This window comes from Triticum dicoccoides, chromosome 2B (assembly GCF_002162155.2).
Source record: "Triticum dicoccoides isolate Atlit2015 ecotype Zavitan chromosome 2B, WEW_v2.0, whole genome shotgun sequence".
NCBI lineage: Eukaryota > Viridiplantae > Streptophyta > Magnoliopsida > Poales > Poaceae > Triticum > Triticum dicoccoides.
In genome coordinates, this window is record NC_041383.1 from 822,065,369 (window position 1) to 822,071,853 (window position 6,485).

A 6,485-nucleotide genomic window follows, 5' to 3' on the forward strand; every position below is an offset into this window, starting at 1 on the left:
ACACTTCAACCCACCCAGGCCGCCAAGCGCACCACGTCTTCCTATCCAACTAGGTGTTGGGGCGCGCCCGTGTCGCGCCTCTTGAGGGATAGCTGGGCGGTGCCTGATTGTAGTCGACCCTTTAACAATCTTTCCTATTCTAATTAGCATTCGGGATGATTGCTTTAATTAACAAACTTAGCAGGAAAAATAGAAATATATATACAGAGAAAGGCCATTGTGGATCTGAAAATGAAAGATCTGTCTGAGAATAGTGCACTTTACATAAGCAACATCATAGATTTAGCGTCTTGAAAAGCATGTGATAAGAGGGCCAAAAGGAAACCATAGGTTATCACAGGCTAGAGTATAATTAAGAATACTTAGTGCTACATTATATTAGATTATATTAACACATGGGCTGCAATGTCTTCGATGGTGCATATAGAGGCGGTGCACGGTGAGAACAAAGCGACGCTTTGAAGTGATCCTGAAACGAAATGCACAGACGTCTCCTTCGCGAATGTTGGCGCGGGGACGAAACTCAGTCCAGTTGGTGATTATAGTAGCTCTCTTGTCAGTTCCTAGCATGATGCAACTTTCAGCGAGCAGATGGCCGTCTGCAAGTCGACCATGAGTGTATCATTGTTTGGATCAATGTAGTCCAGCAGGTTCTCTTCAGTATAGTTAACCTGAAAATACTGATACAAGAAAGCAAGTGATTTACATGAACAGAAATTGCTGTGTAATATGGAAGATCAGAGCGTATTGTATGGATATTAATGATATCAATGGTGATAGCAAATTAGTGTTATTGACTACATGTCTTGAGGACCCAAATTTATGAATGCTCAAGTAAAATGGCTAATGAAAGAGCAAAGAGAAGTGAATATTTCTGGTGTTAAACCAATAATTTGAGGATGTACATCCTAGTGTACGGACGGAGAACAAATGCATGAAAAAAATGTTGTACTAACGGTAAGCTAGAAAAGATGAAGTAGAAGTTTCAAAAGTGGCAGAAGAAAAATAACGAACAGACCAGGTGTTGATATATGTGGTATACAGTGAGAAAAGGAACATAATTGGTGTCTTGATCTATGTTGTATACAGTGAGAAAGGGAACATAATTGGTATTTGTAAGATGACTAAACTGCTGACTGTTAAGTAGTATGAACAGAACAAGAATTTTGTTCAGAACCACATAAAACAAAAAGCAGAGCTGACCGAGGCGGCAAGAGAGGTGCTGGAAATAGTACCTCAACGACAGACATGAATCACCCAAGAGATGAAATGTCGAACCAAATTAAATGATGATCCAAGAACTGCGGTTTCTGAAGAAAGGAAAGAAAATCCAAGGGGTCACACATAGGAGACATAACAGCAAACACATGATGAGCGTGAATGAGGCGACACAGGCAGGATCCCAAAATCAACACACGGACACACATGAACTGAGATGAAGAGAGCACAAAACGCACCTTCGTGGCGGTGAAAGGCGCAACGAAGAGGGACGAACAGGAAGAGCGGTCGATAAACAACAAGAGATCTGTCACTCACTTCACAACAACCTGGGAAACAAACAACATAGAGCAACAGTAAGAAGAGCATCAACAGCTATCAAAAAGAAAAGAATAGGCTGGCTTAATGGAGGAGGGATTCTACCTCCATGGTTCTTTACAAGCGTAGCGGAGAACTGGATGGGGTTAGATGGAAGGAAGAAGAGGCGAGCAGGGTGATGCGTGTTTATATGAAGGAGACGGCAGACGCACGAACAGAGTGAGCCCATCCAAACGACGGTGGCTCGATGTAAAAGCAACCGAACCTCACTGAGCACACCCAGATAAGGAGCACATAGGACAATGAGGGGCCCTCACATCAGAGACCATGTAACCCAGGGGGGCGGAGACACGTTGTGCGCCACCAAACGCCCCCTGACACCAACCATCGCTATCTTTCACACACACACGCAACGCAGCTACACGTATTATTAGCAATCCATTGACAGGCGGCCCCAGCGTAAACCTGGGCCATAGGCCAGTCAAATGCTTGCAGTGTACACTTTTGTTAGCACTCTGTTCAACTGTCTATGTATTAGAATTGTTCATAATAATTCCCGTAGCATTTGGCACTAATGCTTTATAAGGGCATTTGGGCTTAGTGACATATATATACAAAATTCAATTCAAAACTAAGAAATCTCACAGCTTTGTACTCCATCTTAGTGACAAAAGAAGTGTTTAAAACATTTGATTATGCAACGCCCCTTACATGATACATCAATTAAATTAAGAGAGATCAGTAGAATTATACCTTCTCCATTCCCCTGATCAAAAAGTATCCACCAAAATTAAAAAGCCAGTCACTTTCCCTGAGTTCATGCAACCAATAGACACCAGATGAGTTTCATCCACGAGAACTCTCTTGTGACCAAAAAGATCATTCTCTGTCTTAGACTTGTCACTTTTCTCCATAAAATAAATCTGTTAGCAGTTTAGAGCACGTCAGTAATTGGCTGACTCAGTGACTACAACACCTAAATGCACAAATATGAGTACCCGATATTGATGAGGTGACTTCAAAATGCACACACTATGAGAAATCTTAGCACATAGTTTATATAACTAAATTAACATACCAACACAGCAGTTCAATAGGATCAAGCGCATAAAGCATTAGCACACATCAGCGACATCTACAACTATGCAGCTAATCTGGGAACATCAAGCAGCCATTTGTTCCTTGCTGCTTCATTCATGTTGTGTCATTGGACTTGATTCTTCTACAAATAGAAAGACAATAACAGTGTGGCCTTAGTCCTGCAAAAATCGACACGATTTTATCAACTACCAGATAAAATTCAGACAACCAACTAACAGCAATGCTGGAAAAAAATCAAAAATAAAAAGCATGGAGCAGAAGTGCATTTGAGGGAGTAACCTTCAGGCTGAGCAGCCTGACGGGCCGGACGACAGTAACACGAACAAAATGCCCGACCGATGAACGTCCAGAAATTTCGTGGTCACCTCAGAACCACCTGCGAACGCAGGGCAATCGACCAGTTGAAGAGCAACGAGCAAGAAATTGGCCAGGCAAAGAGAAAACAAATCACCTTGTGGGAATCTGAAGCGGAAGAGGTCTTCTTCTGCTTCTCCAGGGGAATAGGCCCAGGAGGGTGTTCCGTTGGCCGGCAGCCGGTAGTAGTCCTCTTCGAGCGGAGCCCCAAAAACAGCAGCTGCGCTTTCAAGAGGGGGAAGAGCGCAAGTGGCCCGGGCGTGGCCATGCGAGACCTTGAAATTGAGCATAGGTTGACCGGCCCCCGCCCACCTTCCCATTCATGGAACAACATTTAGAGTGCCCATAAACTCTACCGATGCTTTCAGTAGTTCTACTATATGTTAGTCTTCTGCCTGGCATCTCTTCAAATACATCAGGCCCTGATCCCATTAAACTCAACTCAAGATTCAAGAGTGACACTTCCAACTAAAGTAGTGACAGTAGTAAATATTAAGTCCTACATTTTCAGGCAATTTTACCAGTAAATTTAGCAAGCTGCAGAAGCGAAAATCACAATGTAGCATGAATATCATCCCCCTGTCTAATACGTGTCTATCTTTTGGGCGGCATCAACCTGAACATTCTCTAATATATCCAACCTTGTTCCCATCAAAACCAGATAAGGAGTGACACTTTCATGCAATTCTATGGGGAGTATTTTCATGTATTTCCACTAGCGTCAGTGAAGTATTGACAGTCAATTGGTACCAAGCGGACTATTTACAGGCATTCCTATCAGTAAATACAGCAAGCAACAAAAGCGAAAACCAAAATGTATAGCATCAATTAAATCCACATATCTCCAATAAAATCATCAAATCAAACCGTACATAGTTCGTGCCCCTAATTCCACGGGTATTTGGGTACCTGGCATTGGAGCGCTCGCCCTGCAGACACTTTTGTTTGGCCTCCTCGCGCGTGACCTCCGATGCGGGCACGCAACTCCATGCCCTGCCACCGCATGACCCCGCGCAGCCGCTCCACCTCCTCGACGGCGAGGTCGCGCTCCCTGGCCCTCCCCCTCCCCCCTCCTCTGCCACCACCATCGCAACCAGGTGGAGCGCACGCCTTGCCGCGAAGAGGAGACCTTGCCTTCTTCAGTGGCAGTGTTGGAACTGCTGGGATGGGGCGGCCGTGATGGCGGCGGCGGCGGCGGCCACAGAAAGCCTAGCCGCCCGGGGAGGACGTGACGAGAGGTGGCAGCCTCTCCCTCGCTGGCGAGCGCGGGGTAGACGAGGTGGTGGGGCAGGTCGACGGCAAGGAAGTGGCGAGGCGCGGCGAGCGAGAGGGCGCCTGGTAGGAGACGGAGATGAGCCGCGCCAGAGCGAAGGAATGAGTGGCGGCTAGGTTTTACTGCACGCACGCAACCCATCCTCACGTCCCTACCATCTATACACGCTAACCATCCAATTGCGGTCGATCCTTTACCTCTCTCCCCAATCGCTAACCACTGTAGAAATCCTACGTGGACATCAGCAGAGGATGCCCCTTCCGCGTACGTTAATGCTACTAATGGCGGAGGCAGGAATAATTTTCAGGTGTGGCGGAGTTTATGAAGGAAAAACCATGTATAACTAACAATGTGAGAGCTCACTAGAATACTTTATATATATTACTTGGTGTCCAACTAATACTTCCAAAGTCCAAAAGTTAAATATTAGCGCTCGAAATACCTCACTTGACTAAGATTACATGGATGACCGTTCGTCAATTTATCATCTATATTAACTAGGCGGATAACATAAAACCATAGATAAATCATGAATTAGTAACTAGTCGGATATAATGGTAGAAATCATATTATGCAAGTGAAGATAATTAGAAAGATAGATACAAATAATGAAGTTTTACTTTCATTAAGTAGAACGTGCCAATGCATTCTACTGCTTTTGTTTTCAAATTATTTTTTATTTGCGGCTACTACGAATCATCCAACTGAGGTCCCTAGCCGTCCGATCAAAGCTCTCACAAACGTTCGATTAGTCAAATTAGACCATGTGGCTCCCACGCAATACAATGCCACGCGTGGCCTCATCTTCCTCGCCTGACAGGCTTGCCAAAAATCCCCACACACAGGATCCCTGGGATGAGCGCGGTGAGCTCCAGCGAGCGGCCTTGAACTAGCTCGTTGCTGCCATGCCGCGCTCGCTTCCAGCAGAAGGCTCGCCCCAGCGTCGTCCCTCATCTTGCAAACGCATCGCCGCCGCCAGTAGTGGCAACACCATAGACTCCAGGCATGGCAGCAACGTTTCAATGCGACACGGGCTCCGTGCAAAAGCCGCCGGTGAGGTTGCATCGAGCCACCTGCGATGCTGTATTGAGCCATCAACGATGCTACATCGAGTCGCGGGCAAGTGTTGCGTGATACATCTCCAACGTATCTATAATTTTTTATTGTTTCATGCTATTATATTAATCTTGAATGTTTATTAGGTATTTATATGCTATTTTATAACATTTTTTAGGACTAACCTATTAACTTAGTATCAATTACTGTTTTTTTTTGCCTGTTTTCAGTTTTTCAGAATATCGGTACCAAACGAAGTCCAATTGCCGTAAAACTTTTTTAAGATTTTTTTTTTGGAGACAAGAGACACTAGAAGGTTCGGGAGAGCATTAGAACATCAAATGGTGGCCTGGCCACAAGGGCGCGCCCATGGGGGTAGGCGCGCCCTGATGCCTAGTGGGGCCCATGGCTCCGTTTGACCTAACTCCACCTCTATAAATTCTCATAAATCGAGAAACCAACAAAGAGCCGCCCAAAAACACTTCTCCACCGCCGCAAGTTTCTGTTCTCGAGAGATCCCATTTGGAGATCTTCAATACAAAGTTCCCCTTGAGGTTCTTGGAGTTCTATGCATGTAATCTTCTTTTGCGGTACGTTTGTTGGGATCCAATGAATTGTGGGTTTATGATCAGATCATCTATGAAGATTATTTGAGTCAAATCTGAAATCTATTATGCGTGATTGTTATACTTTTGTATTTCTCTCTAATCTATTGATTTCGTTTTGCCAACTAGATTGATTTTTTTGCAATGGGAGAGGTGCTTTGTGATGGGCTCAATCTTGCAGTTCTCAATCCCAGTGACAGAAAGGAACATGGCACGTATTTCTATTGTTGCCATTAAGGATAATGATGGGTTTTATTCATATTGCTTGTATCTATCTCTCTACATAATGTCATCTTCTTAAAGCGTTACTTCATTCTTGTTAATTTAATACTCTAGATGCATGCTGGATAGCGGTCGATGTGTGGAGTAATAGTAGTAGATGCAGGCAGTAGTAAGTCTACTTGTCCCGGATGTGATGCCTATATACATGATCATTGCCTTTGATATCGTCATATCTATGCGCTTTTCTATCAATTGTTCAACAATAATTTGTTCACCCACCGCATGCTTTCTATCGAGAGAGAAGCCTCTAGTGAAAACTATGACCCCCGGGTCTATCT

The 6,485-nt window shown here is 44.5% G+C and overlaps 1 long non-coding RNA gene across 5 annotated transcripts; it reads right to left on the reverse strand.

Annotated features, from left to right (window-relative positions):
• Window positions 1-217: 217 nt before the first annotated feature.
• LOC119366624 lies at window positions 218-4,379 on the reverse strand. 5 transcript variants are annotated; one of them, XR_005176073.1, is made up of 8 exons: window positions 3,901-4,379; window positions 3,089-3,413; window positions 2,917-3,013; window positions 2,615-2,795; window positions 1,642-2,459; window positions 1,458-1,547; window positions 1,236-1,310; window positions 218-680 (listed from the first exon to the last, which is right to left on the reverse strand). It is a non-coding gene; the product is annotated as an uncharacterized LOC119366624 (long non-coding RNA). The 5 variants fall into 5 exon arrangements; XR_005176076.1 differs by having other exon boundaries at window positions 2,290-2,459; window positions 3,901-4,378; XR_005176075.1 differs by having other exon boundaries at window positions 1,458-2,459; window positions 3,089-3,303.
• Window positions 4,380-6,485: the final 2,106 nt, after the last annotated feature.